Raw genomic sequence first — 6,176 nt, 5'->3', positions numbered from 1 at the left:
TCTCCTTCCTCTTATTGGTTCTTGTGAAACATTTTAATCAAAAGATGAATGAGGGTTACACATTAAAATAATTTTCTTCCTTATTCTTCTGTATCTCTTTCCAATTAAAGTTAAGTTTCTCTGAATGTAAAATTTTAGGGTTAAGAGAGGTCAGCAGAAATAAAGAGATTTTACTATGTATTTTATGATTTTTTTTTTTTTGAGACAGGGTCTCACAATGTAGTTGAAACTGACTTTGAACTCACTATGAAGCCCAGGCAGGTCTCAAACTCACAGGGATCCTCCTGCCTCAGGCTCCCGAGTGATGGGATTACAGGCATGCGCCACCACGCCTGGCGCATTTGTTGTTTTTGATTATGCTAGCCTCCCTTCTGTCTGTGAAAAAGTAGTGAATCACTGTGATCTAGAATTTGGGGAATGCTGGTATAGAACAGAAGGGGTCAATTAGTCTGATGTAAATCCATGTTCCCAGAAGCCTTTAGAGAATAGGAATTCAGAGGCTAAAGTCTATTTCTACAACGTTTAGAAGAGCTACAAAATATAGTTTAATTTCAGCCATGTAAATTCTGATCACTGTGGGAAAAGCTGAAGTAACCTTAGAGAGGCTGCAGTGTTTGTATTCTGGCCCAAGGTAGACATTACTGCCTAGAATAAATGCAAATTGTTCTTTCTGTTAGAAAATAGGTAGGTGGTAATCTTGGTCTCTGCTTTGAGCTATTCATGCACAGATTAAGCTGTTTACTTGGCATTATTTTGGCATTTGAATGACTGAAAAGCTTTACCTCAAACTGAAATGTCCAGAGTAGAATAGAGTAGACAGGATCTAACAGTTCCTAAATTTTGTCCTCTTCACTGTTGTCCCTAATTTTCTGTATTGTACCAACGTGCCTCTTGTTGCATAAAACCAAAATGTGAAGTTACCTTTGATTCCTCATTCTGTGTTACTTCTACACCAAATCCATCACCAAATCACATTGAGTTTAACCTCGTCCTAAATACCTCTTGAAATACCCATTTCCTTCCATCTCCGATTAACTAAGCCATTCAAGCTCTCATCCGTTTTCCCTTGGTATAAATAAAACAGTAACCTTCTAAGAGGATCCACTTCAATCAAGTCATTTTTTCCTAATCCATTCAGAATAATCTGCAGGAGAATATGGATAAACTGATAAGTCAACAATATAGATTAGTAACACATATGCAATTCTCAGTGAAAAGATAATTTAAAGGTTTCATATTGTATTATTTCTCATATGAAATGCAAAGTAGATAAAATAGCTAAGGTGGTAAAAATCAGGTGAATGATTGCTTCTGATAGCTAGGGATTGACTGAAAAAGGCTGCAAGGGAGTGTTTTAAGGTGGAAAAGATATTCTTCGGAAGTGATTGAATGAGACCCTGAGATATGAGCATTCTCTTTTATTTAAATTATGCCTTAATAAAAAAAAATATATATATATATCAAATCAATTACTACCTTGCCTCCCCAACCCAAATTCAATGGCTTCTCTAGCTATTAAGATATAACTCAAAATTTTCAATATAGTTTACAATCTCTGCCTCTTGTTTTCCTTTACAACCTCAAAACTTCCTGTATTCCAGCCATTCTTTCTTTTCTTTTTTTCTTTTTTTTTTTAGTTTCTTCAAGTGTCCCATGATTTATGCATCCAGATCCTTGCATATACTTTTCTTTCTGCCTGGAATTCTTTCCTTGATCCTTTGCCTAATCGCCTGATATTCATTCTGTCTGTTTCATTATCACTGATGGAGAGAAGCCATCACTGTACTCCCTTACTAGGATAATCCCTTGCACTAAGTACTCTTAAATGTTCCTTTCTTTCCTACCATAGTGCTCTTACAGGCTTGTGTTTAAATATTATCTTTTTATCAAAGTCTGTTGTGAAGACTGAAATGTGACCTTTATTCTGACACAGTGTCTATCTACTTTATTTTATTATTTTCTCCCCAGAACTCAACACAGTGCCTTGCACTTGCTGGGCACTCTAGATTTGCTGAATATGTACATGAATGCGCTTGAGAAATGAGTCATTGATCTCTGTCATATTACATAAGATGAAATAGTCTTGAGTTAAATAATCATAAACAAATACATAATAAAAATAATCAAATTGGTGGAGAAGAAATCACACTGGAACTATGGCATAGATGTGTGATTCTTACATTTGATGAAGCAGCAGTGTTTCTAATGGGAAAAACAATAACTAAAACATGAAAAACACCTTAGGAAACACAGGCTGCTTATTAGAAAAGTAAGATTAAGGAGAAATCACAGAAAAATCTAATTTATGTCACAAGCTGGAGAAGCTTTTCGGTCATTAAAATGTTCTGTCCATTTAATATAGGCTGCCTCATGAGGAGAGAACTCTTTTACTGAAAGTATTTAAACAATACCTGGATTGTCATCTTTGAGTGATATTATAGAATAGCTTTCCTATTTGGGGTGGGAAATAATAAAAGGCAAGTTCTGTTTTGTATCCAAAATTTCATGATTTCAAGACATGATGTTTTACTTTCAAGGCTCTGATCATTTAGTAGAGAATAAAAATATAAAGAAGTGCACAAGCAATGATCAAAAATATGGAGTTTAATACTTTAAAAATTATTACAAAAAAGACACATTGGTATTAATTCCCCACAAAATACTCCCCCTCATATTGAACACATCCCATCATTTTTCCACTTTATGAAGTAGTTTTGCAAATCATTCATGAGGTATGATCAGCAAATGTAATCACTGAATATCATATGACAGAAAGGTAGGTTGTAAAAAATACGGTGTGTCTTCATCCACCTTATTAATTGAGTCTGGAACCACACAAATTCTGCCTTATCCCCAAGTCAAAATGACCATGAAAGGTAATGTTTTAAATCAATTCAGATCATCAGGACAGACACAACAGTACAACTCATTAAAGGACTTCTAGAGCTACTTTAGAAAGTGCCAAAAACAATGGGATAAATATTTTTGAAGTGAGGGGGGTATTTTGAGACAGTTTGATGCCTATGTGTCTTTTACTGTAATAATTTTAAAAATTTAAATACATGTTGTGTTTTAAGATAACATCAATGATGCATTGCCAAAAAGAAAATATACTTTAAAAATACTATTCGATTTGTGAAGAGCAAAGATCATTTATGGCTGTAGAGACCAAAACACTTTCTGTTGGAGGAGGTGGCACCTGATTCAGACCTCAACTCTGGCTAAAGTATTCACCAGAAAAAGTTAGAGAAAATACATTCATGGTCAAATTAACAGTCCGAACAAAGTTGTGGTGGCAGAAATGTACACATTGAAAAAGTAATAAAGTTTAGAGTGGTTAATGCTATGTTATGTACTACAAGAACCCTAAGAGATGGGCTTGGAAAATAGAACTACAGTGATACAAAATAAGGGAGAGGAGAGGGGCAAAGGAAGAAAGGGACAAGAAAAAAAAAAGAGAATTGAAGGACAATGGAAACAAAGCTTTTGTCAGTAAGAAGGGGTAGAGTACTCAGAAACACAGAAGAATAAGAAGGAGGTGAAGAGGGAGGAGAAGGAAGAGGAGGAGAGAGAGAAGGAGGAGGAGGGAGGCGAATATAACAAGAAATGAAAAGGCAAAGAATAGACTCAAGGGATATTCACATTTCTGTGTGAGAAAAAGAAAGTAATCTTTAGATAAGACGTGGTGAAATGTGGGAAAAGAGGAGGTGTATAACTTAATCCCCAAAAAAGTTTTAAGAAAGACGGACTTGTAGGGAAGTGCTCTATGATAGAGATGGAGGAAAATGAACATTAAGTAAAGTTTAAAATAAGACTTTCGCAAACATTTTTAACAATATTTCTAGATTCACTGCAATACTCCGATCTAGGCAGAGGCAAAGGAAGAAAACTTTTTTTTTTTTTTTTCTTTTTCAGTGGGACTTGAACCTATTTAAATTGAAAATTGCTTGGCTGTCATCAGGAGCCACCACCTAACACAGGATCCTAGGTATATCCAAAAATTGCTTAGGGAGCTATCATATGTGAAGCATAGCAACTGCTGTTGCGTGTTACACGAGGGAAAGTATATGTTTCATTTTATTACATTGACTGTGCCAGTTGCAGTGTAGAGGACAATTGAATGATATGCCGCTGTGAGATACTGTGCTTTCTGGATTAGATTTCTCTGACAGCTCTCCTACTCTTCATTCAATAGTTTGAATTGTCAAGGTGTAAAATCCACAACCTCCAAAGACTGTCCTTTCTATTTTCTTCTTTTTATTTCATTGTGTCATTTCTTTATTTTAAAATGAAAAATAAAAGGTGAAAGCAATACTGATATTTCTACTATAACCTTCTATATGATTAAGAGATTCAACGTGATCATGACTAATCTTTTTGTTTTGTTTGGTTTGATTAATAGTAAGTTTTCTCCACCCCATCCACTCAAAATTCTTATGTTTTAAATGCACCTTATAGAAACTTGATACCAAATATACATATTTTTTATCATGGAAGCAAAGTAGCACCCTTTTACTCTAAAATGAACTCACTTCTAGCATACATACTTAGCTACCCTCTCCATGAATTACAATGCAGGTGCTATAAGACATATCTTGAAACAGAGTATGCCTGTGTACATGTATGAATTTCCGAAATAATTTATAAAATAGTATTTGACAGATAACTACTAGAATGAAAATATAGCTAGGTAATAGAGAGTGAACAGAGTTGTTTGCCCTAGAATTAATACTATTTAAAGAAATGGAACAGTAGGATCACTTTTCCATTTAAAAACACAATTTCATTTCATCAGCTGTACTGTTTCAAAGTGATTTCAAAATCATTAAATCACATACATACATAGAATAATTTAGTCTGCATTTTAAGAGATTAGTGTCTGGGCCCACAAATCCAGTTAGCTGAGAATGGCTGTAATGGCAGAGTGTTTCTACATCTGTATTAGCTTCAGTACGTAGGTTTAACAAAGAGTGCTTCTGTAAATGTGTGGAGAAAATGTCAATGTGTGGAGAAAACTTTGCTTATTTCAAAAGGATGGGGAAGCAACTGTGTAGTGGTACTAGGATCTACTAGGAAGAGCCCAGACATCCTTCTAAATATTCTATAATGAACAAGATACTGTTACCACAAATAATTATAGTGCCCAAAATGTCAAGTGCCAATATTAAGAAATTTTTTGCATAATTTTCTTACAATGGTACAAAATTGAAGACTTGAAGATTTCAAGTGCAAATATCTCTTTGTAAATCTTTCCCACTAGAGGAAGGACTGGGATGATATATATAGAAAGGCAATGTTTAAAAAAATAACACTTTGCACTTGTACTGAGCCCCCACTATACTAGACATAGTGATAAGTACTTTGCTTATATTATTTTACCTAATTTTCAACAAGCAACAAAAGCCTAAGCAAAAGCCACTCTTACATATGTTCAAAGTGAAGCTCAGAGAAGTAAGAATAACTTTCCAAGGTCATGGTGTTTTTCAATAGAACTGTAATTTTCACACAACACTGCATGTTTTTTCCCCTAAACTAAAAAAACTATGCAAAGTACTCCATATAGATAGTGCAGCAATGGCAAAATATTCCTATCTTCTATGTTACTTTATTGAGTGCCAAATTATAGCTATATGGACATACTATTTTGAAAATTAATTTATAGCATTTTAAAATTATTTTCAGAACCAATCTCCAACTGCCCACTTTAATTAGAATTCCTAGATCATATTGTCTTGGAGACTGGCAATAAGAGCAACAAGAAAAACCTAATAAGTGAAGTAATTTTTGCCTTAATATATCTCAATATCCAGTTGTAGATTTTTATTTCTTTTGATGTATCGATAATATTGGCAACCGATCCCAGGAACTTTGCAATGAGCTACATCCCCCAACCATTTTTACTTTTTGAGACAGGGGTGGTAACTGAATGCATACTAAAATTGCATCACCATGTTTAATAAAATACTGTAGTTAGGAAGTGTACGATCAATTCTTCTTAAGACAAAATTTTCATCAAATTGATTTGCCAACTCTTGTGTGGAAGATTGAACTTGTTTATCAACCTGTCTTGAAGTGACAAGGGGAGCGACCATCCTCCATGACTCCCTTTAGAACTGCACTCGTATCTCTAAGTTTAGTGATTGTTTTGGCAAAAAAAAAAAAACAAAAACAACACC

The 6,176-nt window shown here is 34.3% G+C and overlaps 1 pseudogene; it reads left to right on the top strand.

Annotated features, from left to right (window-relative positions):
* The first annotated feature begins 2,863 nt into the window (after window positions 1–2,863).
* Window positions 2,864–6,176, top strand: part of LOC117284767 — a 7,520-nt pseudogene continuing 4,207 nt past the window's right edge.

This window comes from Fukomys damarensis, unplaced genomic scaffold (genome assembly GCF_012274545.1).
Source record: "Fukomys damarensis isolate Sample0158 unplaced genomic scaffold, DMR_v1.0_HiC HiC_scaffold_39, whole genome shotgun sequence".
Taxonomy (NCBI): Eukaryota; Metazoa; Chordata; class Mammalia; order Rodentia; family Bathyergidae; genus Fukomys; species Fukomys damarensis.
Note: the sequence above shows the minus strand (reverse complement) of the source record. Positions and strands in the feature narration are given on the sequence as shown.